The sequence below is a fragment of the Phyllobates terribilis genome, unplaced genomic scaffold (assembly GCF_046119375.1).
Source record: "Phyllobates terribilis strain yellow unplaced genomic scaffold, ASM4611937v1 Scaffold_377__1_contigs__length_1856515, whole genome shotgun sequence".
Lineage (NCBI taxonomy): Eukaryota > Metazoa > Chordata > Amphibia > Anura > Dendrobatidae > Phyllobates > Phyllobates terribilis.
Window position 1 is genome coordinate 545,115 of NW_027363137.1, and position 25,286 is coordinate 570,400.

Here is a 25,286-nt window from a genome sequence, read left to right on the forward strand (position 1 = left end):
AGGATTTTGTCGGGATGCGGTTCCCTTACGGGTTCCTCTCTTGGCAGGTCTAGGGGGGGAGTGTGTGGCCATCAGGTTCCGCTCCCCCCTGAACCCCCCTGGCTCTCCTCTTTCTGGAGGAGAGCGTTGTTGGCTCCCCTCTTCCGGGAGGGGAGCACAGTCTTTGGCTCCCAGTGCCTTGCTCGGGTGAGAACTCGGGCAGGTGCTGGGGGTAAGATTGGGTCGCCTCTGGCTCCGGCTGGAGGTGGCTATTTGTCCCTGTTCCTCGCTGTGGCCTTCTGGCTCGGAGGGACGGGGAATGGTTTGGGGGACTCTTCTCCTTTTGGAGAGGGTTTCAAGAAGACCAGCATCCTAGTGCACTTTTTTTGTGGCACTTGTCACTTTTTTAAGCGCACTCGGGTTTTGTACACGAAAAAAGAAAATAAAAAATAAAAAAAAAAAAAATCTGTTCTTATCAGTTTAATATCTGATACGTCCCCTATCTGAGGACCATATATTAAATGGATTTTTAGAACAGGGAGATGGAAAAAGAGCTTGCTCTGTCCACTCCACGCATTGACCTGGTATTGCAGTATCTCCAGGACCGGTGCACCCCTTCTTTAATGCAGTTTCTAAAATCAGAAAGAATTGAATTCAATGTTTTTTGTTCATTTTGCTTGTTTGTCGGATTTTGGGATGGACTCTTTGGCTTTGCTTTTCTTCTCCTCATTGGATTTTTCATGTTCAAAGTTGCAGAAGCCAGATTACAAGCTCATTTTGGTTCAACTTCAGCAACTGTGCATTGCATTGCCATGTAATGTGATGCAATGCTATCTTTCTAGCTCTCCCTTTTTACTTCCTTTTGGATAAACAGACATATTAGGCAAGCATTTTGGAGCTTTCACCTAAATAACTACAGGTGGTGAGATAAGCTGCACAATATAATTGACCTTTCAGTATATTGTTGCACACACACCATCTATTTAGCAAATGCCCTTGTTATCAACAGCAGCCTTTTAAACTCACCTGAGCTAACAGGTATGTGCGCTGGTTACTCTGCTGCGCTTAAAATTTCTTTTTTGGTTTGCTACAATGCCTTTTCTGAAACGTTGTCTCCTTCTGCTGGAACACTGACTTCTTTCATTTAATGCCTGCAGACTATAAAAGAGAACCCAACCCAAAAAGTTTGGTTGATTAGTCTGTGGCATTCTGTTAAACTGTTGCTTATGGCGGTCTCTGTGAGCTTCTCAGCGACATTCAGCCAGCCAGGTATCCTGCCTGCAGTAGATGGAATGTGGCAATGGAACGCTGGCTGCGCGTGTCATAATAGGCTCTGAGCCTTTATATACCTGTGCACAGCAGCAGCCACCTTCAGTCTGCTGCTGGACAGCCAGCAGCAGCAGCAGCAGGAGAGGTATGTAATCAGGAGCCCTCCTGCTAAGGGTAGACAGCTGCTCGTTCCACCCCACCCCCCGCCTTAATTGGTTCTCCTCCCTTCCAATGGTGTTGAGGCGGGTGGGAACAGCAGGGGGTGAAGGTGCTGTGTTTAAAGAGGTGGAGTTATGCAGATCTAAAACGCGTGGATTGCAGCAGCAGCAAGCCGAAAAGTGCAGGCATGTAAGGGATCTAGAGGTTGACAACATGTCTTCTTAACGGGAGTCCAGGAGCTCATCTCCACAAATGGACTTTTCAGGATCCTTGGGTGGCTCCGTAGTTTGAAACCAATTCTGGTTATCGCTTCTCGGCCTTTTGGCTAAGATCAAGTGTAGTATCTTTCGAAAAGGCGGTTTTGGATGTTGGCCGCCCTAGTAGATTGATACATTATGCACACTGGGGTTTAGGCGCTTGTTAGTACGCCAGGTGGCTAATATAGTCATCTGGTGGAAAGCATGGCCCCCCAGGATCGACGCCATTGGGCCGGGGAAGATCGAAAGCCCGAAGTGTGAAGTGCCCCAGGAGTGGTGACCCTGGGGTGCCTCAACTCACTGGGATTGGGAACCCCACTTGAGTTTATGGCACATTTGCACTAGCACTTCAATATTTCTTTCTTCACACACACCCTTATTCCGGGCCTTCTGGCCTTAGGATGGGGAATTTTTCAATTCCCGGTCGAAGGCCTGGGCAGTATTATACTGTGAAACCTTCACTATTTATTTAATTTTTTTGTCACTGTGTGTCCACTTTTTCACGTGTGTCCACGTCCTTACTAGGATTTTGTCGGGATGCGGTTCCCTTACGGGTTCCTCTCTTGGCAGGTCTAGGGGGGGAGTGTGTGGCCATCAGGTTCCGCTCCCCCCTGAACCCCCCTGGCTCTCCTCTTTCTGGAGGAGAGCGTTGTTGGCTCCCCTCTTCCGGGAGCGGAGCACAGTCTTTGGCTCCCAGTGCCTTGCTCGGGTGAGAACTCGGGCAGGTGCTGGGGGTAAGATTGGGTCGCCTCTGGCTCCGGCTGGAGGTGGCTATTTGTCCCTGTTCCTCGCTGTGGCCTTCTGGCTCGGAGGGACGGGGAATGGTTTGGGGGACTCTTCTCCTTTTGGAGAGGGTTTCAAGAAGACCAGCATCCTAGTGCACTTTTTTTGTGGCACTTGTCACTTTTTTAAGCGCACTCGGGTTTTGTACACGAAAAAAGAAAATAAAAAAAAAAAAAAAAAAAAATCTGTTCTTATCAGTTTAATATCTGATACGTCCCCTATCTGAGGACCATATATTAAATGGATTTTTAGAACAGGGAGATGGAAAAAGAGCTTGCTCTGTCCACTCCACGCATTGACCTGGTATTGCAGTATCTCCAGGACCGGTGCACCCCTTCTTTAATGCAGTTTCTAAAATCAGAAAGAATTGAATTCAATGTTTTTTGTTCATTTTGCTTGTTTGTCGGATTTTGGGATGGACTCTTTGGCTTTGCTTTTCTTCTCCTCATTGGATTTTTCATGTTCAAAGTTGCAGAAGCCAGATTACAAGCTCATTTTGGTTCAACTTCAGCAACTGTGCATTGCATTGCCATGTAATGTGATGCAATGCTATCTTTCTAGCTCTCCCTTTTTACTTCCTTTTGGATAAACAGACATATTAGGCAAGCATTTTGGAGCTTTCACCTAAATAACTACAGGTGGTGAGATAAGCTGCACAATATAATTGACCTTTCAGTATATTGTTGCACACACACCATCTATTTAGCAAATGCCCTTGTTATCAACAGCAGCCTTTTAAACTCACCTGAGCTAACAGGTATGTGCGCTGGTTACTCTGCTGCGCTTAAAATTTCTTTTTTGGTTTGCTACAATGCCTTTTCTGAAACGTTGTCTCCTTCTGCTGGAACACTGACTTCTTTCATTTAATGCCTGCAGACTATAAAAGAGAACCCAACCCAAAAAGTTTGGTTGATTAGTCTGTGGCATTCTGTTAAACTGTTGCTTATGGCGGTCTCTGTGAGCTTCTCAGCGACATTCAGCCAGCCAGGTATCCTGCCTGCAGTAGATGGAATGTGGCAATGGAACGCTGGCTGCGCGTGTCATAATAGGCTCTGAGCCTTTATATACCTGTGCACAGCAGCAGCCACCTTCAGTCTGCTGCTGGACAGCCAGCAGCAGCAGCAGCAGGAGAGGTATGTAATCAGGAGCCCTCCTGCTAAGGGTAGACAGCTGCTCGTTCCACCCCACCCCCCGCCTGAATTGGTTCTCCTCCCTTCCAACGGTGTTGAGGCGGGTGGGAACAGCAGGGGGTGAAGGTGCTGTGTTTAAAGAGGTGGAGTTATGCAGATCTAAAACGCGTGGATTGCAGCAGCAGCAAGCTGAAAAGTGCAGGCATGTAAGGGATCTAGAGGTTGACAACATGTCTTCTTAACGGGAGTCCAGGAGCTCATCTCCACAAATGGACTTTTCAGGATCCTTGGGTGGCTCCGTAGTTTGAAACCAATTCTGGTTATCGCTTCTCGGCCTTTTGGCTCAGATCTGTAATGGGTCTAGTCATTTGGCTGTCTGTGCGTTAACTCTTGGCCCTGTGGCATCGCCATTTTATGGCTTAAGCCACTTGCTGCTATAAGGAGTTGGCCAGTAGACACGACTAGCGATAATGGGACGCATTCGATACGCTGGGCCCGGTGAGGCTCGAGTGAAGTTTGGAATCCAGATTGATGTGGAAGAAGGCAAAGAAGGAATCTTTACCCTCAGCTTCGTGGTGAAGGAGATTTTGTTTGGACTCCTTGAAGTGAAGAAGGAAGAAATCTTGTGCCTTCAGCAATTCAAAAGCAAGTATAATCTTGTATTTACTTCTATGGCTGTTTGCAACAATTTCTATGATTGTTTGAAAAAGAATCTGGACAATCAATATTTGGATGGGCTGACTTTTGTCATCTTGTATTGCTCCAAAGAGGTACCTCTGACTGTTTTCATGTACAACCCACATGTGGACTTGGCTTTGATTTATGCCTTTCTAAATAGGCACTGCTATATTACCAAGGTGGCAGTAAAAGTCATGAATGAGGAGGAACTATGGACCGGTAAATATCGTTTCATGGTCAAGTTCCGGGAAAGTCCTGATGAACCAGGGGGTATACATTATCCTCCATCAAATTTTTCCATTGGGAGTGAGCGGGGTTACCTGTTCTTCCCCAATGCGCCCAGGTTTTGTCGTCATTGTAGGAGGTATGGCCATACTCAGGAAGCATGCGACATCAGACAGATTATTTGCAGGAAGTGCAATGAGGTGGGTCATTCTTCCAATAATTGCAAAAATGAAATAGTCTGTAATCTCTGCGGAGAGAAGGGGCATGCCTTCAGAGACTGTATATTCCATCCTGGTTCATATGCGGGGGCAGCGGGAAGGGGAAGGAGAAGAAATGAATCTCCTGCACCCACAGCTACAACTCCGACTGCTCCAACTCCGACTGCTCCGATATCTACTCTGGCTTTCCTGGATGAGGAGGAGGCTCGGGTTGCTTTTCCAGAACTGGTTCGTGTGAATGTAAGAGGAAATATGGAGCTGGCACCTGAGCCACCGGTGCAGAGGGCCGCGTCTGTGGCTTCAGATGTCAGTGAGTCTGAGACGATAACTGATGATCGTATAGGCATGGAAGTGGCCCCGGTGGAGGATCTGGAGGCTGAAATTCCAGACATGATGGTTACATTGCAGGGGGAAGAGGAGTCTGATCTGACCAGAACACCGCATGTGGCCTGGAGCGATGTCGTTTCTGACCTTGAGGAGGAGGGAGGTCAGGGGGACTTTGACCCCCAGCGGCGGGATTATAGTTCAGATGAAGATGGAGGCGCTTCAGTGAAGAAAAAGAAGAAAACTGAACCATCCTTTTCCCCTTTAAGTGACTGCAGTGTGAGTCCAGCCCGGGTGTACCCTACTGCATCCGATCCCCAAGATGTGTCTTTTTTGGGGGAAGGCACAAACTACGATATCTGCACGTCCAGCGTCCTACCCCCAGAAGGGTTAGGATGATGTACAGGTGGGCATGTTGTCGTGACCTGCCACATCAAATTAATAGATGGGTGCCCAAGTTGTTCTCAGCATCTTGTCGCTAAATGTTAGGCTGATTAAATCTGAGTCGAGAAGAGTGGCAATTTTGGACTACTTGAGCAACTTGGATGCGGACGTATACTGTGTCCAGGAGTGTGGGATCTCCGATCCCTTAAGTGAAAATGCATGGCCTTTAGGTCAAAGTGTGTGGTCTGGTTCTGTATGTAATAAAAATTGTGGGGTAGGTGTTTTGGTGAAGGGTTATAGTGTTAAGATAGAAAGTTACATGGTGGTGGAGGCGGGGAGGTGTGTAATATGTGAGTTAAATTGTAGGGGGTGGAGGGTTAGGGTGGTAAATATGTATGCACCAATAGATAAAGGGGAGAGGCTGGAAATTTTTGAGAAATTATGTTTTTTTTTATCTGGCAAAATGCCAATAATTTTTGTTGGAGATTTCAATTGTGTGACGGAGGGGGATAAGATGGATGTTACAGGTAAAAGACTCAAGAGTCTTGTGGCGGATTTTTCCTTACAGGATGCTGCGGAAGTTTTTTTAGGTAATCCACCTCCTGCGACCTATAAGGCCGACAGGGGAGGCATAGAGTCTAGAATAGACCGTATCTTCTTTTCTTCACAAAATGTTATTTGTAGGAATTTCCAGCAGGAAGATGTTCCCTTCTCTGACCATGTGTGTTTGAGGGCACGTCTAGAAGGTAAGATTTCCTTTGTATATGGTGGTGGCGTGTGGAAACTTAATGTGCGTTTGCTGGAAGATAATAGGATCATGCGTGATTTTAGGCGAATGTATGTTAGGTGGAGGGATAAAAAAAGTGATTTCAGGAATGTGCTTGAGTGGTGGGACTGGATGAAGAGTGAGATTGTTTTTTTCTTTAGAAAAAGGGGCAGGAGGAAAGCAGCAATGAATAGAGCAAAATTTAATGATTTAAGCTCTAGACTGGAGTGGCTGAGGAAGTTAAGGATGATTGGAGTGGATGTGGATGTTTTGATGTGTCAAGTGAAAGAAGAGATTAAGAAATATATTGAGGGTAAAGGGAAAGAAATTATTTACCGTTCTAAGATTGAACATTTGGAGAAAAATGAGGAATGCACAAGGTTTTTTTTCAAAAAAGTTTTTGGGAAGAAAGTAGATATGGATGAGGTGGTGAATGGTGATGGGGTGTGTGTGAGTGGGAAGGATGTGATGCAGGAGGTGGTGTTGTTTTATAAGGAGTTGTATGGGGAAAAATGGGTTGATGATAGGATGTTGACTGATGCTTTGGGGTGTTTAGAAGGTTGTTTGGGTGAGGATGAACGTGAAATATTGGATGATGTAATTGTGTTGGATGAAGTTAAAAAAGTGGTGATGTCTGCGAGTAAGAATAAAACACCTGGGAAGGATGGACTGCCCGTGGAGTTATATGTTAAGGAATGGGACACGATGGGAAATGACTTATTGGAGGTGTGCCAGTATATGTTCACGGAGAATATGTTGAGTGAATCTATGAGAGATGGGGTGGTGGTTTTGGTTCATAAGAAAGGTGATAAAAAGGATTTGGGGAATTGGAGGCCAATCACCCTTTTGAATGCAGACTATAAGGTGTTTAGTAAATTGTTGGCTAGCCGGATGCGGGAAGTGATTGGCGGTGTGGTGGATGAAGATCAAGTGTGTGCAGTGCCTGGGAGAAGTATGACTGAAAATTTGGTGTTGTTGCGTGATGTGATTGGGGATTGTATGAGTCGTAAGCAGAAATGTTTGTTGTTTTCGGTTGATTTTGAAAAAGCTTTTGACCGTGTGTCACATAGCTTTATGTTTAAGGTTTTGTCTAAGATGGGTTATTCCAGGAATTTTGTAAACTGTGTTAGGAGTTTGTATTGTAATGTTTCAAGTGAATTTTTGGTGAATGGGTGGTTGAGTGAGAAAGTGAGAATTAAATCAGGAGTGCGTCAGGGGTGCCCTATGTCCCCTTTTTTGTTTATTAGTGTGATTGAAGTGTTGATGTGTATGGTTAGGAAGGATAAGGTTATGAGAAGTGTGATGATTCCTGGGAGTAATGGAAAGGATGTGAGAATTCTAGGTTACATGGATGATGTAGTGATTGTGAGTGGGAATATGGCTGCGATGAGTAGGGCAAGGTTGATATTAAGTTTGTTTTGTAGTGTCTCAGCTTTTAAGGTCAATTGGACTAAGAGTTCCTTTAAATGTTTTGGTGAGAGGAATGTACGGATGGATGGTGTGAGGTGTGAGGATGGTGCAATAAAGGTGCTTGGGATTAAGTTTAATGATGATTTGAAAGGAAATGAGAGTTGGGAAGATTGTGGGGTGAGAGTGGTGCGCAAGTTGAATTTTTGGCGAATGAGAGAACTAACTCTGACTGGGAAAGTTCTGATTATTAAGGCGGTTATTTTGCCTATTTTGTTGTTTGTTGCGAATGTATATCCTGCTGCTTTTAAGAAAATTAGGAAAACTGAGAAATTCATCTTTAATTTTCTTTGGGGAAGTCGCATGGAGAAATTGAAACGGGAATATGTCTATAAGTTATGTGTAAATGGTGGTTTGGATTTTCCAAATATTGATTTCTTTTTAGGGATTAGTTACGTGAAAATGGTGGTGGTGGTTCTAGGGAAAAGTAATAAGTGTGCTTATATGATGAAGTATTCGGCTGGATGGATGCTTTATGGCTTAAAGTGGGTCAAAAGGGATGCTAGAGTGCCTGTTGCTTTTAAGTGTCCTGTATGGTATGGTTGTGTTGAGAAATTTGTAAGGAAGTATGATTTGTTGTCCGTTAACATGAGTGATTTTAGGCAAAAGAAGAAAGTCATTAGGATGGTGCGTGAGCGTGAGGTGGTATGTAATATCAATGGGTTGAGAGGGGAGGAAGTAACCGAGATGTGGAGAAAATTAAGTATAGATGGTGTGACTAACAGACAGAGAGATATTGCTTGGATGATATTGCATGACATTTTGCCTGTTAGAGATGTGCAAAAGAAGAGGGATTTAGTTAAATCTGAGGTATGCCCGAGGGATGGATGTGGTTTGAGAGAGCATGTTAGACATATGGTATGGGATTGTGATTTTGCATATGATGTATGGAAGGGTATAGGGGGACTTTGCAAGGAATTGGTGGGTGTAAAGTATGTTAATTGGAAACTTGCTATGTTTGGGATGGGTGCATGTAGTAGAATTAAGGATAGGATTTTATGGTTGTTGGTGGTGTGTGTAATTGAAAGTTTGTGGGATGCGAGGAATTTGTTAGTTTTTAAAAGGAAGAAAATGTCAGTTAATGAATGTTTGAGATTGATTCTGTCACGTATGTATGTAATATACCTCTGGGATCAGGAACGTGGAAGTATTATAGATGCTGAAGGGATCTGGAAGTTTAAAAAGTGGAGGTTTTTGGTAAAGTTTAATTAGTAGTGTATAATGTACCTGATGATAAGGTTTGGTTTTATTTTTGATTATATACCAAGTGTGATGAAAGGCTAAGTGTCAATGAAAGGCTTTTGTAAGTCGATTTGATTGAGCTTATGCTCCGGCCTATCTGATTTGGTAAAAAAAAAAAATTAAAAAAAAAAAAAAAATAAAAAAATCTGTTCTTATCAGTTTAATATCTGATACGTCCCCTATCTGGGGACCATATATTAAATGGATTTTTAGAACAGGGAGATGGAAAAAGAGCTTGCTCTGTCCACTCCACGCATTGACCTGGTATTGCAGTATCTCCAGGACCGGTGCACCCCTTCTTTAATGCAGTTTCTAAAATCAGAAAGAATTGAATTCAATGTTTTTTGTTCATTTTGCTTGTTTGTCGGATTTTGGGATGGACTCTTTGGCTTTGCTTTTCTTCTCCTCATTGGATTTTTCATGTTCAAAGTTGCAGAAGCCAGATTACAAGCTCATTTTGGTTCAACTTCAGCAACTGTGCATTGCATTGCCATGTAATGTGATGCAATGCTATCTTTCTAGCTCTCCCTTTTTACTTCCTTTTGGATAAACAGACATATTAGGCAAGCATTTTGGAGCTTTCACCTAAATAACTACAGGTGGTGAGATAAGCTGCACAATATAATTGACCTTTCAGTATATTGTTGCACACACACCATCTATTTAGCAAATGCCCTTGTTATCAACAGCAGCCTTTTAAACTCACCTGAGCTAACAGGTATGTGCGCTGGTTACTCTGCTGCGCTTAAAATTTCTTTTTTGGTTTGCTACAATGCCTTTTCTGAAACGTTGTCTCCTTCTGCTGGAACACTGACTTCTTTCATTTAATGCCTGCAGACTATAAAAGAGAACCCAACCCAAAAAGTTTGGTTGATTAGTCTGTGGCATTCTGTTAAACTGTTGCTTATGGCGGTCTCTGTGAGCTTCTCAGCGACATTCAGCCAGCCAGGTATCCTGCCTGCAGTAGATGGAATGTGGCAATGGAACGCTGGCTGCGCGTGTCATAATAGGCTCTGAGCCTTTATATACCTGTGCACAGCAGCAGCCACCTTCAGTCTGCTGCTGGACAGCCAGCAGCAGCAGCAGCAGGAGAGGTATGTAATCAGGAGCCCTCCTGCTAAGGGTAGACAGCTGCTCGTTCCACCCCACCCCCCGCCTTAATTGGTTCTCCTCCCTTCCAACGGTGTTGAGGCGGGTGGGAACAGCAGGGGGTGAAGGTGCTGTGTTTAAAGAGGTGGAGTTATGCAGATCTAAAACGCGTGGATTGCAGCAGCAGCAAGCCGAAAAGTGCAGGCATGCAAGGGATCTAGAGGTTGACAACATGTCTTCTTAACGGGAGTCCAGGAGCTCATCTCCACAAATGGACTTTTCAGGATCCTTGGGTGGCTCCGTAGTTTGAAACCAATTCTGGTTATCGCTTCTCGGCCTTTTGGCTAAGATCAAGTGTAGTATCTGTTCTTATCAGTTTAATATCTGATACGTCCCCTATCTGGGGACCATATATTAAATGGATTTTTAGAACAGGGAGATGGAAAAAGAGCTTGCTCTGTCCACTCCACGCATTGACCTGGTATTGCAGTATCTCCAGGACCGGTGCACCCCTTCTTTAATGCAGTTTCTAAAATCAGAAAGAATTGAATTCAATGTTTTTTGTTCATTTTGCTTGTTTGTCGGATTTTGGGATGGACTCTTTGGCTTTGCTTTTCTTCTCCTCATTGGATTTTTCATGTTCAAAGTTGCAGAAGCCAGATTACAAGCTCATTTTGGTTCAACTTCAGCAACTGTGCATTGCATTGCCATGTAATGTGATGCAATGCTATCTTTCTAGCTCTCCCTTTTTACTTCCTTTTGGATAAACAGACATATTAGGCAAGCATTTTGGAGCTTTCACCTAAATAACTACAGGTGGTGAGATAAGCTGCACAATATAATTGACCTTTCAGTATATTGTTGCACACACACCATCTATTTAGCAAATGCCCTTGTTATCAACAGCAGCCTTTTAAACTCACCTGAGCTAACAGGTATGTGCGCTGGTTACTCTGCTGCGCTTAAAATTTCTTTTTTGGTTTGCTACAATGCCTTTTCTGAAACGTTGTCTCCTTCTGCTGGAACACTGACTTCTTTCATTTAATGCCTGCAGACTATAAAAGAGAACCCAACCCAAAAAGTTTGGTTGATTAGTCTGTGGCATTCTGTTAAACTGTTGCTTATGGCGGTCTCTGTGAGCTTCTCAGCGACATTCAGCCAGCCAGGTATCCTGCCTGCAGTAGATGGAATGTGGCAATGGAACGCTGGCTGCGCGTGTCATAATAGGCTCTGAGCCTTTATATACCTGTGCACAGCAGCAGCCACCTTCAGTCTGCTGCTGGACAGCCAGCAGCAGCAGCAGGAGAGGTATGTAATCAGGAGCCCTCCTGCTAAGGGTAGACAGCTGCTCGTTCCACCCCACCCCCCGCCTTAATTGGTTCTCCTCCCTTCCAACGGTGTTGAGGCGGGTGGGAACAGCAGGGGGTGAAGGTGCTGTGTTTAAAGAGGTGGAGTTATGCAGATCTAAAACGCGTGGATTGCAGCAGCAGCAAGCCGAAAAGTGCAGGCATGTAAGGGATCTAGAGGTTGACAACATGTCTTCTTAACGGGAGTCCAGGAGCTCATCTCCACAAATGGACTTTTCAGGATCCTTGGGTGGCTCCGTAGTTTGAAACCAATTCTGGTTATCGCTTCTCGGCCTTTTGGCTAAGATCAAGTGTAGTATCTGTTCTTATCAGTTTAATATCTGATACGTCCCCTATCTGGGGACCATATATTAAATGGATTTTTAGAACAGGGAGATGGAAAAAGAGCTTGCTCTGTCCACTCCACGCATTGACCTGGTATTGCAGTATCTCCAGGATCGGTGCACCCCTTCTTTAATGCAGTTTCTAAAATCAGAAAGAATTGAATTCAATGTTTTTTGTTCATTTTGCTTGTTTGTCGGATTTTGGGATGGACTCTTTGGCTTTGCTTTTCTTCTCCTCATTGGATTTTTCATGTTCAAAGTTGCAGAAGCCAGATTACAAGCTCATTTTGGTTCAACTTCAGCAACTGTGCATTGCATTGCCATGTAATGTGATGCAATGCTATCTTTCTAGCTCTCCCTTTTTACTTCCTTTTGGATAAACAGACATATTAGGCAAGCATTTTGGAGCTTTCACCTAAATAACTACAGGTGGTGAGATAAGCTGCACAATATAATTGACCTTTCAGTATATTGTTGCACACACACCATCTATTTAGCAAATGCCCTTGTTATCAACAGCAGCCTTTTAAACTCACCTGAGCTAACAGGTATGTGCGCTGGTTACTCTGCTGCGCTTAAAATTTCTTTTTTGGTTTGCTACAATGCCTTTTCTGAAACGTTGTCTCCTTCTGCTGGAACACTGACTTCTTTCATTTAATGCCTGCAGACTATAAAAGAGAACCCAACCCAAAAAGTTTGGTTGATTAGTCTGTGGCATTCTGTTAAACTGTTGCTTATGGCGGTCTCTGTGAGCTTCTCAGCGACATTCAGCCAGCCAGGTATCCTGCCTGCAGTAGATGGAATGTGGCAATGGAACGCTGGCTGCGCGTGTCATAATAGGCTCTGAGCCTTTATATACCTGTGCACAGCAGCAGCCACCTTCAGTCTGCTGCTGGACAGCCAGCAGCAGCAGCAGGAGAGGTATGTAATCAGGAGCCCTCCTGCTAAGGGTAGACAGCTGCTCGTTCCACCCCACCCCCCGCCTTAATTGGTTCTCCTCCCTTCCAACGGTGTTGAGGCGGGTGGGAACAGCAGGGGGTGAAGGTGCTGTGTTTAAAGAGGTGGAGTTATGCAGATCTAAAACGCGTGGATTGCAGCAGCAGCAAGCCGAAAAGTGCAGGCATGTAAGGGATCTAGAGGTTGACAACATGTCTTCTTAACGGGAGTCCAGGAGCTCATCTCCACAAATGGACTTTTCAGGATCCTTGGGTGGCTCCGTAGTTTGAAACCAATTCTGGTTATCGCTTCTCGGCCTTTTGGCTAAGATCAAGTGTAGTATCTGTTCTTATCAGTTTAATATCTGATACGTCCCCTATCTGGGGACCATATATTAAATGGATTTTTAGAACAGGGAGATGGAAAAAGAGCTTGCTCTGTCCACTCCACGCATTGACCTGGTATTGCAGTATCTCCAGGACCGGTGCACCCCTTCTTTAATGCAGTTTCTAAAATCAGAAAGAATTGAATTCAATGTTTTTTGTTCATTTTGCTTGTTTGTCGGATTTTGGGATGGACTCTTTGGCTTTGCTTTTCTTCTCCTCATTGGATTTTTCATGTTCAAAGTTGCAGAAGCCAGATTACAAGCTCATTTTGGTTCAACTTCAGCAACTGTGCATTGCATTGCCATGTAATGTGATGCAATGCTATCTTTCTAGCTCTCCCTTTTTACTTCCTTTTGGATAAACAGACATATTAGGCAAGCATTTTGGAGCTTTCACCTAAATAACTACAGGTGGTGAGATAAGCTGCACAATATAATTGACCTTTCAGTATATTGTTGCACACACACCATCTATTTAGCAAATGCCCTTGTTATCAACAGCAGCCTTTTAAACTCACCTGAGCTAACAGGTATGTGCGCTGGTTACTCTGCTGCGCTTAAAATTTCTTTTTTGGTTTGCTACAATGCCTTTTCTGAAACATTGTCTCCTTCTGCTGGAACACTGACTTCTTTCATTTAATGCCTGCAGACTATAAAAGAGAACCCAACCCAAAAAGTTTGGTTGATTAGTCTGTGGCATTCTGTTAAACTGTTGCTTATGGCGGTCTCTGTGAGCTTCTCAGCGACATTCAGCCAGCCAGGTATCCTGCCTGCAGTAGATGGAATGTGGCAATGGAACGCTGGCTGCGCGTGTCATAATAGGCTCTGAGCCTTTATATACCTGTGCACAGCAGCAGCCACCTTCAGTCTGCTGCTGGACAGCCAGCAGCAGCAGCAGCAGGAGAGGTATGTAATCAGGAGCCCTCCTGCTAAGGGTAGACAGCTGCTCGTTCCACCCCACCCCCCGCCTTAATTGGTTCTCCTCCCTTCCAACGGTGTTGAGGCGGGTGGGAACAGCAGGGGGTGAAGGTGCTGTGTTTAAAGAGGTGGAGTTATGCAGATCTAAAACGCGTGGATTGCAGCAGCAGCAAGCCGAAAAGTGCAGGCATGTAAGGGATCTAGAGGTTGACAACATGTCTTCTTAACGGGAGTCCAGGAGCTCATCTCCACAAATGGACTTTTCAGGATCCTTGGGTGGCTCCGTAGTTTGAAACCAATTCTGGTTATCGCTTCTCGGCCTTTTGGCTAAGATCAAGTGTAGTATCTGTTCTTATCAGTTTAATATCTGATACGTCCCCTATCTGGGGACCATATATTAAATGGATTTTTAGAACAGGGAGATGGAAAAAGAGCTTGCTCTGTCCACTCCACGCATTGACATGGTATTGCAGTATCTCCAGGACCGGTGCACCCCTTCTTTAATGCAGTTTCTAAAATCAGAAAGAATTGAATTCAATGTTTTTTGTTCATTTTGCTTGTTTGTCGGATTTTGGGATGGACTCTTTGGCTTTGCTTTTCTTCTCCTCATTGGATTTTTCATGTTCAAAGTTGCAGAAGCCAGATTACAAGCTCATTTTGGTTCAACTTCAGCAACTGTGCATTGCATTGCCATGTAATGTGATGCAATGCTATCTTTCTAGCTCTCCCTTTTTACTTCCTTTTGGATAAACAGACATATTAGGCAAGCATTTTGGAGCTTTCACCTAAATAACTACAGGTGGTGAGATAAGCTGCACAATATAATTGACCTTTCAGTATATTGTTGCACACACACCATCTATTTAGCAAATGCCCTTGTTATCAACAGCAGCCTTTTAAACTCACCTGAGCTAACAGGTATGTGCGCTGGTTACTCTGCTGCGCTTAAAATTTCTTTTTTGGTTTGCTACAATGCCTTTTCTGAAACGTTGTCTCCTTCTGCTGGAACACTGACTTCTTTCATTTAATGCCTGCAGACTATAAAAGAGAACCCAACCCAAAAAGTTTGGTTGATTAGTCTGTGGCATTCTGTTAAACTGTTGCTTATGGCGGTCTCTGTGAGCTTCTCAGCGACATTCAGCCAGCCAGGTATCCTGCCTGCAGTAGATGGAATGTGGCAATGGAACGCTGGCTGCGCGTGTCATAATAGGCTCTGAGCCTTAATATACCTGTGCACAGCAGCAGCCACCTTCAGTCTGCTGCTGGACAGCCAGCAGCAGCAGCAGCAGGAGAGGTATGTAATCAGGAGCCCTCCTGCTAAGGGTAGACAGCTGCTCGTTCCACCCCACCCCCCGCCTTAATTGGTTCTCCTCCCTTCCAACGGTGTTGAGGCGGGTGGGAACAGCAGGGGGTGAAGGTGCTGTGTTTAAAGAGGTGGAGTTATGCAGATCTAAAACGCGTGGATTGCAGCAGCAGCAAGCCGAAAAGTGCAGGCATGTAAGGGATCTAGAGGTTGACAACATGTCTTCTTAACGGGAGTCCAGGAGCTCATCTCCACAAATGGACTTTTCAGGATCCTTGGGTGGCTCCGTAGTTTGAAACCAATTCTGGTTATCGCTTCTCGGCCTTTTGGCTAAGATCAAGTGTAGTATCTGTTCTTATCAGTTTAATATCTGATACGTCCCCTATCTGGGGACCATATATTAAATGGATTTTTAGAACAGGGAGATGGAAAAAGAGCTTGCTCTGTCCACTCCACGCATTGACCTGGTATTGCAGTATCTCCAGGACCGGTGCACCCCTTCTTTAATGCAGTTTCTAAAATCAGAAAGAATTGAATTCAATGTTTTTTGTTCATTTTGCTTGTTTGTCGGATTTTGGGATGGACTCTTTGGCTTTGCTTTTCTTCTCCTCATTGGATTTTTCATGTTCAAAGTTGCAGAAGCCAGATTACAAGCTCATTTTGGTTCAACTTCAGCAACTGTGCATTGCATTGCCATGTAATGTGATGCAATGCTATCTTTCTAGCTCTCCCTTTTTACTTCCTTTTGGATAAACAGACATATTAGGCAAGCATTTTGGAGCTTTCACCTAAATAACTACAGGTGGTGAGATAAGCTGCACAATATAATTGACCTTTCAGTATATTGTTGCACACACACCATCTATTTAGCAAATGCCCTTGTTATCAACAGCAGCCTTTTAAACTCACCTGAGCTAACAGGTATGTGCGCTGGTTACTCTGCTGCGCTTAAAATTTCTTTTTTGGTTTGCTACAATGCCTTTTCTGAAACGTTGTCTCCTTCTGCTGGAACACTGACTTCTTTCATTTAATGCCTGCAGACTATAAAAGAGAACCCAACCCAAAAAGTTTGGTTGATTAGTCTGTGGCATTCTGTTAAACTGTTGCTTATGGCGGTCTCTGTGAGCTTCTCAGCGACATTCAGCCAGCCAGGTATCCTGCCTGCAGTAGATGGAATGTGGCAATGGAACGCTGGCTGCGCGTGTCATAATAGGCTCTGAGCCTTTATATACCTGTGCACAGCAGCAGCCACCTTCAGTCTGCTGCTGGACAGCCAGCAGCAGCAGCAGCAGGAGAGGTATGTAATCAGGAGCCCTCCTGCTAAGGGTAGACAGCTGCTCGTTCCACCCCACCCCCCGCCTTAATTGGTTCTCCTCCCTTCCAACGGTGTTGAGGCGGGTGGGAACAGCAGGGGGTGAAGGTGCTGTGTTTAAAGAGGTGGAGTTATGCAGATCTAAAACGCGTGGATTGCAGCAGCAGCAAGCCGAAAAGTGCAGGCATGTAAGGGATCTAGAGGTTGACAACATGTCTTCTTAACGGGAGTCCAGGAGCTCATCTCCACAAATGGACTTTTCAGGATCCTTGGGTGGCTCCGTAGTTTGAAACCAATTCTGGTTATCGCTTCTCGGCCTTTTGGCTAAGATCAAGTGTAGTATCTTTTGAAAAGGCAGTTTTGTCCTTGGGCTGCCCTAGTAAATTGATGCATATTGCACACTGGTTTGGTGCACTTGTTAGTACGCCAGGTGGCTCATAGAGTTATCTGATGGAAAACATGGCCCTCCAGGATCGAAGTCACTAGGCTGGGTAAGTGTGAGGGCTTTGGAGCAATGTGCCCCAGGAGTAGGCTCCCTGGTGGGAGTCCAAGCTTACTGGGACTGGGAACCCCAGAAAGACTTGGCTTCGTAGCACGCCGCACCTTTGCCAATCATACTTTCTGAGCAACCCCCCCCTATTCCTGGCCTCCGGGCTAGGAAGGGGAATTTTTATAAACCCGGTCGGAGGTCCGGTCAGTTTTGGGCTGAGAAACCAACACAGGCTCCAGCTCCACTAGGGTGGCAGCCTAGTTGGAAGCTGGGAGCACGAAAACGGCTCTTCTCCGGCTTTGGCTAGGGAGAGCATCGGAGATCCCTGACCCTCGCTGTGGCCTTCTGGCTCGGAGGGATGGGGATGGTTTATTGGGGACCCTCTCCTCCGGGAAGGGTCCACATGAATCCTCGCCTCGTGCGCTGTTTTGGTGTGACTTCGGTCACATTTTTCAGTGCCTTGGATGCAGCTTCAATCAAAAAATCTGTTCTTATCAGTTTAATATCTGATACGTCCCCTATCTGGGGACCATATATTAAATGGATTTTTAGAACAGGGAGATGGAAAAAGAGCTTGCTCTGTCCACTCCACGCATTGACCTGGTATTGCAGTATCTCCAGGACCGGTGCACCCCTTCTTTAATGCAGTTTCTAAAATCAGAAAGAATTGAATTCAATGTTTTTTGTTCATTTTGCTTGTTTGTCGGATTTTGGGATGGACTCTTTGGCTTTGCTTTTCTTCTCCTCATTGGATTTTTCATGTTCAAAGTTGCAGAAGCCAGATTACAAGCTCATTTTGGTTCAACTTCAGCAACTGTGCATTGCATTGCCATGTAATGTGATGCAATGCTATCTTTCTAGCTCTCCCTTTTTACTTCCTTTTGGATAAACAGACATATTAGGCAAGCATTTTGGAGCTTTCACCTAAATAACTACAGGTGGTGAGATAAGCTGCACAATATAATTGACCTTTCAGTATATTGTTGCACACACACCATCTATTTAGCAAATGCCCTTGTTATCAACAGCAGCCTTTTAAACTCACCTGAGCTAACAGGTATGTGCGCTGGTTACTCTGCTGCGCTTAAAATTTCTTTTTTGGTTTGCTACAATGCCTTTTCTGAAACGTTGTCTCCTTCTGCTGGAACACTGACTTCTTTCATTTAATGCCTGCAGACTATAAAAGAGAACCCAACCCAAAAAGTTTGGTTGATTAGTCTGTGGCATTCTGTTAAACTGTTGCTTATGGCGGTCTCTGTGAGCTTCTCAGCGACATTCAGCCAGCCAGGTATCCTGCCTGCAGTAGATGGAATGTGGCAATGGAACGCTGGCTGCGCGTGTCATAATAGGCTCTGAGCCTTTATATACCTGTGCACAGCAGCAGCCACCTTCAGTCTGCTGCTGGACAGCCAGCAGCAGCAGCAGCAGGAGAGGTATGTAATCAGGAGCCCTCCTGCTAAGGGTAGACAGCTGCTCGTTCCACCCCACCCCCCGCCTTAATTGGTTCTCCTCCCTTCCAACGGTGTTGAGGCGGGTGGGAACAGCAGGGGGTGAAGGTGCTGTGTTTAAAGAGGTGGAGTTATGCAGATCTAAAACGCGTGGATTGCAGCAGCAGCAAGCCGAAAAGTGCAGGCATGTAAGGGATCTAGAGGTTGACAACATGTCTTCTTAACGGGAGTCCAGGAGCTCATCTCCACAAATGGACTTTTCAGGATCCTTGGGTGGCTCCGTAGTTTGAAACCAATTCTGGTTATCGCTTCTCGGCCTTTTGGCTAAGATCAAGTGTAGTATCTGTTCTTATCAGTTTAATATCTGATACGTCCCCTATCTGGGGACCATATATTAAATGGATTTTTAGAACAGGGAGATGGAAAAAGAGCTTGCTCTGTCCACTCCACGCATTGACCTGGTATTGCAGTATCTCCAGGACCGGTGCACCCCTTCTTTAATGCAGTTTCTAAAATCAGAAAGAATTGAATTCAATGTTTTTTGTTCATTTTGCTTGTTTGTCGGATTTTGGGATGGACTCTTTGGCTTTGCTTTTCTTCTCCTCATTGGATTTTTCATGTTCAAAGTTGCAGAAGCCAGATTACAAGCTCATTTTGGTTCAACTTCAGCAACTGTGCATTGCATTGCCATGTAATGTGATGCAATGCTATCTTTCTAGCTCTCCCTTTTTACTTCCTTTTGGATAAACAGACATATTAGGCAAGCATTTTGGAGCTTTCACCTAAATAACTACAGGTGGTGAGATAAGCTGCACAATATAATTGACCTTTCAGTATATTGTTGCACACACACCATCTATTTAGCAAATGCCCTTGTTATCAACAGCAGCCTTTTAAACTCACCTGAGCTAACAGGTATGTGCGCTGGTTACTCTGCTGCGCTTAAAATTTCTTTTTTGGTTTGCTACAATGCCTTTTCTGAAACGTTGTCTCCTTCTGCTGGAACACTGACTTCTTTCATTTAATGCCTGCAGACTATAAAAGAGAACCCAACCCAAAAAGTTTGGTTGATTAGTCTGTGGCATTCTGTTAAACTGTTGCTTATGGCGGTCTCTGTGAGCTTCTCAGCGACATTCAGCCAGCCAGGTATCCTGCCTGCAGTAGATGGAATGTGGCAATGGAACGCTGGCTGCGCGTGTCATAATAGGCTCTGAGCCTTTATATACCTGTGCACAGCAGCAGCCACCTTCAGTCTGCTGCTGGACAGCCAGCAGCAGCAGCAGCAGGAGAGGTATGTAATCAGGAGCCCTCCTGCTAAGGGTAGACAGCTGCTCGTTCCACCCCACCCCCCGCCTTAATTGGTTCTCCTCCCTTCCAACGGTGTTGAGGCAGGTGGGAACAGCAGGGGGTGAAGGTGCTGTGTTTAAAGAGGTGGAGTTATGCAGATCTAAAACGCGTGGATTGCAGCAGCAGCAAGCCGAAAAGTGCAGGCATGTAAGGGATCTAGAGGTTGACAACATGTCTTCTTAACGGGAGTCCAGGAGCTCATCTCCACAAATGGACTTTTCAGGATCCTTGGGTGGCTCCGTAGTTTGAAACCAATTCTGGTTATCGCTTCTCGGCCTTTTGGCTAAGATCAAGTGTAGTATCTGTTCTTATCAGTTTAATATCTGATACGTCCCCTATCTGGGGACCATATATTAAATGGATTTTTAGAACAGGGAGATGGAAAAAGAGCTTGCTCTGTCCACTCCACGCATTGACCTGGTATTGCAGTATCTCCAGGACCGGTGCACCCCTTCTTTAATGCAGTTTCTAAAATCAGAAAGAATTGAATTCAATGTTTTTTGTTCATTTTGCTTGTTTGTCGGATTTTGGGATGGACTCTTTGGCTTTGCTTTTCTTCTCCTCATTGGATTTTTCATGTTCAAAGTTGCAGAAGCCAGATTACAAGCTCATTTTGGTTCAACTTCAGCAACTGTGCATTGCATTGCCATGTAATGTGATGCAATGCTATCTTTCTAGCTCTCCCTTTTTACTTCCTTTTGGATAAACAGACATATTAGGCAAGCATTTTGGAGCTTTCACCTAAATAACTACAGGTGGTGAGATAAGCTGCACAATATAATTGACCTTTCAGTATATTGTTGCACACACACCATCTATTTAGCAAATGCCCTTGTTATCAACAGCAGCCTTTTAAACTCACCTGAGCTAACAGGTATGTGCGCTGGTTACTCTGCTGCGCTTAAAATTTCTTTTTTGGTTTGCTACAATGCCTTTTCTGAAACGTTGTCTCCTTCTGCTGGAACACTGACTTCTTTCATTTAATGCCTGCAGACTATAAAAGAGAACCCAACCCAAAAAGTTTGGTTGATTAGTCTGTGGCATTCTGTTAAACTGTTGCTTATGGCGGTCTCTGTGAGCTTCTCAGCGACATTCAGCCAGCCAGGTATCCTGCCTGCAGTAGATGGAATGTGGCAATGGAACGCTGGCTGCGCGTGTCATAATAGGCTCTGAGCCTTTATATACCTGTGCACAGCAGCAGCCACCTTCAGTCTGCTGCTGGACAGCCAGCAGCAGCAGCAGCAGGAGAGGTATGTAATCAGGAGCCCTCCTGCTAAGGGTAGACAGCTGCTCGTTCCACCCCACCCCCCACCTTAATTGGTTCTCCTCCCTTCCAACGGTGTTGAGGCGGGTGGGAACAGCAGGGGGTGAAGGTGCTGTGTTTAAAGAGGTGGAGTTATGCAGATCTAAAACGCGTGGATTGCAGCAGCAGCAAGCCGAAAAGTGCAGGCATGTAAGGGATCTAGAGGTTGACAACATGTCTTCTTAACGGGAGTCCAGGAGCTCATCTCCACAAATGGACTTTTCAGGATCCTTGGGTGGCTCCGTAGTTTGAAACCAATTCTGGTTATCGCTTCTCGGCCTTTTGGCTAAGATCAAGTGTAGTATCTGTTCTTATCAGTTTAATATCTGATACGTCCCCTATCTGGGGACCATATATTAAATGGATTTTTAGAACAGGGAGATGGAAAAAGAGCTTGCTCTGTCCACTCCACGCATTGACCTGGTATTGCAGTATCTCCAGGACCGGTGCACCCCTTCTTTAATGCAGTTTCTAAAATCAGAAAGAATTGAATTCAATGTTTTTTGTTCATTTTGCTTGTTTGTCGGATTTTGGGATGGACTCTTTGGCTTTGCTTTTCTTCTCCTCATTGGATTTTTCATGTTCAAAGTTGCAGAAGCCAGATTACAAGCTCATTTTGGTTCAACTTCAGCAACTGTGCATTGCATTGCCATGTAATGTGATGCAATGCTATCTTTCTAGCTCTCCCTTTTTACTTCCTTTTGGATAAACAGACATATTAGGCAAGCATTTTGGAGCTTTCACCTAAATAACTACAGGTGGTGAGATAAGCTGCACAATATAATTGACCTTTCAGTATATTGTTGCACACACACCATCTATTTAGCAAATGCCCTTGTTATCAACAGCAGCCTTTTAAACTCACCTGAGCTAACAGGTATGTGCGCTGGTTACTCTGCTGCGCTTAAAATTTCTTTTTTGGTTTGCTACAATGCCTTTTCTGAAACGTTGTCTCCTTCTGCTGGAACACTGACTTCTTTCATTTAATGCCTGCAGACTATAAAAGAGAACCCAACCCAAAAAGTTTGGTTGATTAGTCTGTGGCATTCTGTTAAACTGTTGCTTATGGCGGTCTCTGTGAGCTTCTCAGCGACATTCAGCCAGCCAGGTATCCTGCCTGCAGTAGATGGAATGTGGCAATGGAACACTGGCTGCGCGTGTCATAATAGGCTCTGAGCCTTTATATACCTGTGCACAGCAGCAGCCACCTTCAGTCTGCTGCTGGACAGCCAGCAGCAGCAGCAGCAGGAGAGGTATGTAATCAGGAGCCCTCCTGCTAAGGGTAGACAGCTGCTCGTTCCACCCCACCCCCCGCCTTAATTGGTTCTCCTCCCTTCCAACGGTGTTGAGGCGGGTGGGAACAGCAGGGGGTGAAGGTGCTGTGTTTAAAGAGGTGGAGTTATGCAGATCTAAAACGCGTGGATTGCAGCAGCAGCAAGCCGAAAAGTGCAGGCATGTAAGGGATCTAGAGGTTGACAACATGTCTTCTTAACGGGAGTCCAGGAGCTCATCTCCACAAATGGACTTTTCAGGATCCTTGGGTGGCTCCGTAGTTTGAAACCAATTCTGGTTATCGCTTCTCGGCCTTTTGGCTAAGATCAAGTGTAGTATCTGTTCTTATCAGTTTAATATCTGATACGTCCCCTATCTGGGGACCATATATTAAATGGATTTTTAGAACAGGGAGATGGAAAAAGAGCTTGCTCTGTCCACTCCACGCATTGACCTGGTATTGCAGTATCTCCAGGACCGGTGCACCCCTTCTTTAATGCAGTTTCTAAAATCAGAAAGAATTGAATTCAATGTTTTTTGTTCATTTTGCTTGTTTGTCGGATTTTGGGATGGACTCTTTGGCTTTGCTTTTCTTCCCCTCATTGGATTTTTCATGTTCAAAGTTGCAGAAGCCAGATTACAAGCTCATTTTGGTTCAACTTCAGCAACTGTGCATTGCATTGCCATGTAATGTGATGCAATGCTATCTTTCTAGCTCTCCCTTTTTACTTCCTTTTGGATAAACAGACATATTAGGCAAGCATTTTGGAGCTTTCACCTAAATAACTACAGGTGGTGAGATAAGCTGCACAATATAATTGACCTTTCAGTATATTGTTGCACACACACCATCTATTTAGCAAATGCCCTTGTTATCAACAGCAGCCTTTTAAACTCACCTGAGCTAACAGGTATGTGCGCTGGTTACTCTGCTGCGCTTAAAATTTCTTTTTTGGTTTGCTACAATGCCTTTTCTGAAACGTTGTCTCCTTCTGCTGGAACACTGACTTCTTTCATTTAATGCCTGCAGACTATAAAAGAGAACCCAACCCAAAAAGTTTGGTTGATTAGTCTGTGGCATTCTGTTAAACTGTTGCTTATGGCGGTCTCTGTGAGCTTCTCAGCGACATTCAGCCAGCCAGGTATCCTGCCTGCAGTAGATGGAATGTGGCAATGGAACGCTGGCTGCGCGTGTCATAATAGGCTCTGAGCCTTTATATACCTGTGCACAGCAGCAGCCACCTTCAGTCTGCTGCTGGACAGCCAGCAGCAGCAGCAGCAGGAGAGGTATGTAATCAGGAGCCCTCCTGCTAAGGGTAGACAGCTGCTCGTTCCACCCCACCCCCCGCCTTAATTGGTTCTCCTCCCTTCCAACGGTGTTGAGGCGGGTGGGAACAGCAGGGGGTGAAGGTGCTGTGTTTAAAGAGGTGGAGTTATGCAGATCTAAAACGCGTGGATTGCAGCAGCAGCAAGCCGAAAAGTGCAGGCATGTAAGGGATCTAGAGGTTGACAACATGTCTTCTTAACGGGAGTCCAGGAGCTCATCTCCACAAATGGACTTTTCAGGATCCTTGGGTGGCTCCGTAGTTTGAAACCAATTCTGGTTATCGCTTCTCGGCCTTTTGGCTAAGATCAAGTGTAGTATCTGTTCTTATCAGTTTAATATCTGATACGTCCCCTATCTGGGGACCATATATTAAATGGATTTTTAGAACAGGGAGATGGAAAAAGAGCTTGCTCTGTCCACTCCACGCATTGACCTGGTATTGCAGTGTCTCCAGGACCGGTGCACCCCTTCTTTAATGCAGTTTCTAAAATCAGAAAGAATTGAATTCAATGTTTTTTGTTCATTTTGCTTGTTTGTCGGATTTTGGGATGGACTCTTTGGCTTTGCTTTTCTTCTCCTCATTGGATTTTTCATGTTCAAAGTTGCAGAAGCCAGATTACAAGCTCATTTTGGTTCAACTTCAGCAACTGTGCATTGCATTGCCATGTAATGTGATGCAATGCTATCTTTCTAGCTCTCCCTTTTTACTTCCTTTTGGATAAACAGACATATTAGGCAAGCATTTTGGAGCTTTCACCTAAATAACTACAGGTGGTGAGATAAGCTGCACAATATAATTGACCTTTCAGTATATTGTTGCACACACACCATCTATTTAGCAAATGCCCTTGTTATCAACAGCAGCCTTTTAAACTCACCTGAGCTAACAGGTATGTGCGCTGGTTACTCTGCTGCGCTTAAAATTTCTTTTTTGGTTTGCTACAATGCCTTTTCTGAAACGTTGTCTCCTTCTGCTGGAAAACTGACTTCTTTCATTTAATGCCTGCAGACTATAAAAGAGAACCCAACCCAAAAAGTTTGGTTGATTAGTCTGTGGCATTCTGTTAAACTGTTGCTTATGGCGGTCTCTGTGAGCTTCTCAGCGACATTCAGCCAGCCAGGTATCCTGCCTGCAGTAGATGGAATGTGGCAATGGAACGCTGGCTGCGCGTGTCATAATAGGCTCTGAGCCTTTATATACCTGTGCACAGCAGCAGCCACCTTCAGTCTGCTGCTGGACAGCCAGCAGCAGCAGCAGCAGGAGAGGTATGTAATCAGGAGCCCTCCTGCTAAGGGTAGACAGCTGCTCGTTCCACCCCACCCCCCGCCTTAATTGGTTCTCCTCCCTTCCAACGGTGTTGAGGCGGGTGGGAACAGCAGGGGGTGAAGGTGCTGTGTTTAAAGAGGTGGAGTTATGCAGATCTAAAACGCGTGGATTGCAGCAGCAGCAAGCCGAAAAGTGCAGGCATGTAAGGGATCTAGAGGTTGACAACATGTCTTCTTAACGGGAGTCCAGGAGCTCATCTCCACAAATGGACTTTTCAGGATCCTTGGGTGGCTCCGTAGTTTGAAACCAATTCTGGTT

General features: G+C 44.9%; 11 non-coding genes and 5 pseudogenes across 11 annotated transcripts; all 16 read left to right on the top strand.

The window, feature by feature from the left end:
• The first annotated feature begins 376 nt into the window (after positions 1-376).
• LOC141223786 (U2 spliceosomal RNA) lies at positions 377-597 on the top strand (annotated as a pseudogene).
• A 1,115-nt stretch (positions 598-1,712) lies between these two features.
• LOC141223813 (U2 spliceosomal RNA) lies at positions 1,713-1,804 on the top strand (annotated as a pseudogene).
• Positions 1,805-2,563: 759 nt separating this feature from the next.
• LOC141223784 (U2 spliceosomal RNA) lies at positions 2,564-2,784 on the top strand (annotated as a pseudogene).
• Positions 2,785-8,976: 6,192 nt separating this feature from the next.
• On the top strand, positions 8,977-9,179 carry LOC141223769 (U2 spliceosomal RNA; annotated as a pseudogene).
• A 1,115-nt stretch (positions 9,180-10,294) lies between these two features.
• On the top strand, positions 10,295-10,485 carry LOC141223620 (U2 spliceosomal RNA). The gene has a single exon (XR_012291187.1). It is a non-coding gene; the product is annotated as a U2 spliceosomal RNA (small nuclear RNA).
• A 1,112-nt stretch (positions 10,486-11,597) lies between these two features.
• LOC141223803 (U2 spliceosomal RNA) lies at positions 11,598-11,788 on the top strand. Its single transcript, XR_012291341.1, has one exon. It is a non-coding gene; the product is annotated as a U2 spliceosomal RNA (small nuclear RNA).
• A 1,112-nt stretch (positions 11,789-12,900) lies between these two features.
• On the top strand, positions 12,901-13,091 carry LOC141223623 (U2 spliceosomal RNA). Its single transcript, XR_012291189.1, has one exon. It is a non-coding gene; the product is annotated as a U2 spliceosomal RNA (small nuclear RNA).
• A 1,115-nt stretch (positions 13,092-14,206) lies between these two features.
• Positions 14,207-14,397, top strand: LOC141223721 (U2 spliceosomal RNA). The gene has a single exon (XR_012291282.1). It is a non-coding gene; the product is annotated as a U2 spliceosomal RNA (small nuclear RNA).
• Positions 14,398-15,512: 1,115 nt separating this feature from the next.
• LOC141223624 (U2 spliceosomal RNA) lies at positions 15,513-15,703 on the top strand. Its single transcript, XR_012291190.1, has one exon. It is a non-coding gene; the product is annotated as a U2 spliceosomal RNA (small nuclear RNA).
• A 1,115-nt stretch (positions 15,704-16,818) lies between these two features.
• Positions 16,819-16,934, top strand: LOC141223800 (U2 spliceosomal RNA; annotated as a pseudogene).
• A 525-nt stretch (positions 16,935-17,459) lies between these two features.
• Positions 17,460-17,641, top strand: LOC141223738 (U2 spliceosomal RNA). Its single transcript, XR_012291298.1, has one exon. It is a non-coding gene; the product is annotated as a U2 spliceosomal RNA (small nuclear RNA).
• Positions 17,642-18,756: 1,115 nt separating this feature from the next.
• On the top strand, positions 18,757-18,947 carry LOC141223625 (U2 spliceosomal RNA). The gene has a single exon (XR_012291191.1). It is a non-coding gene; the product is annotated as a U2 spliceosomal RNA (small nuclear RNA).
• Positions 18,948-20,062: 1,115 nt separating this feature from the next.
• Positions 20,063-20,253, top strand: LOC141223626 (U2 spliceosomal RNA). The gene has a single exon (XR_012291192.1). It is a non-coding gene; the product is annotated as a U2 spliceosomal RNA (small nuclear RNA).
• Positions 20,254-21,368: 1,115 nt separating this feature from the next.
• Positions 21,369-21,559, top strand: LOC141223627 (U2 spliceosomal RNA). Its single transcript, XR_012291193.1, has one exon. It is a non-coding gene; the product is annotated as a U2 spliceosomal RNA (small nuclear RNA).
• Positions 21,560-22,674: 1,115 nt separating this feature from the next.
• Positions 22,675-22,865, top strand: LOC141223628 (U2 spliceosomal RNA). Its single transcript, XR_012291194.1, has one exon. It is a non-coding gene; the product is annotated as a U2 spliceosomal RNA (small nuclear RNA).
• Positions 22,866-23,980: 1,115 nt separating this feature from the next.
• LOC141223709 (U2 spliceosomal RNA) lies at positions 23,981-24,171 on the top strand. The gene has a single exon (XR_012291271.1). It is a non-coding gene; the product is annotated as a U2 spliceosomal RNA (small nuclear RNA).
• The last annotated feature ends 1,115 nt before the right edge of the window (positions 24,172-25,286 follow it).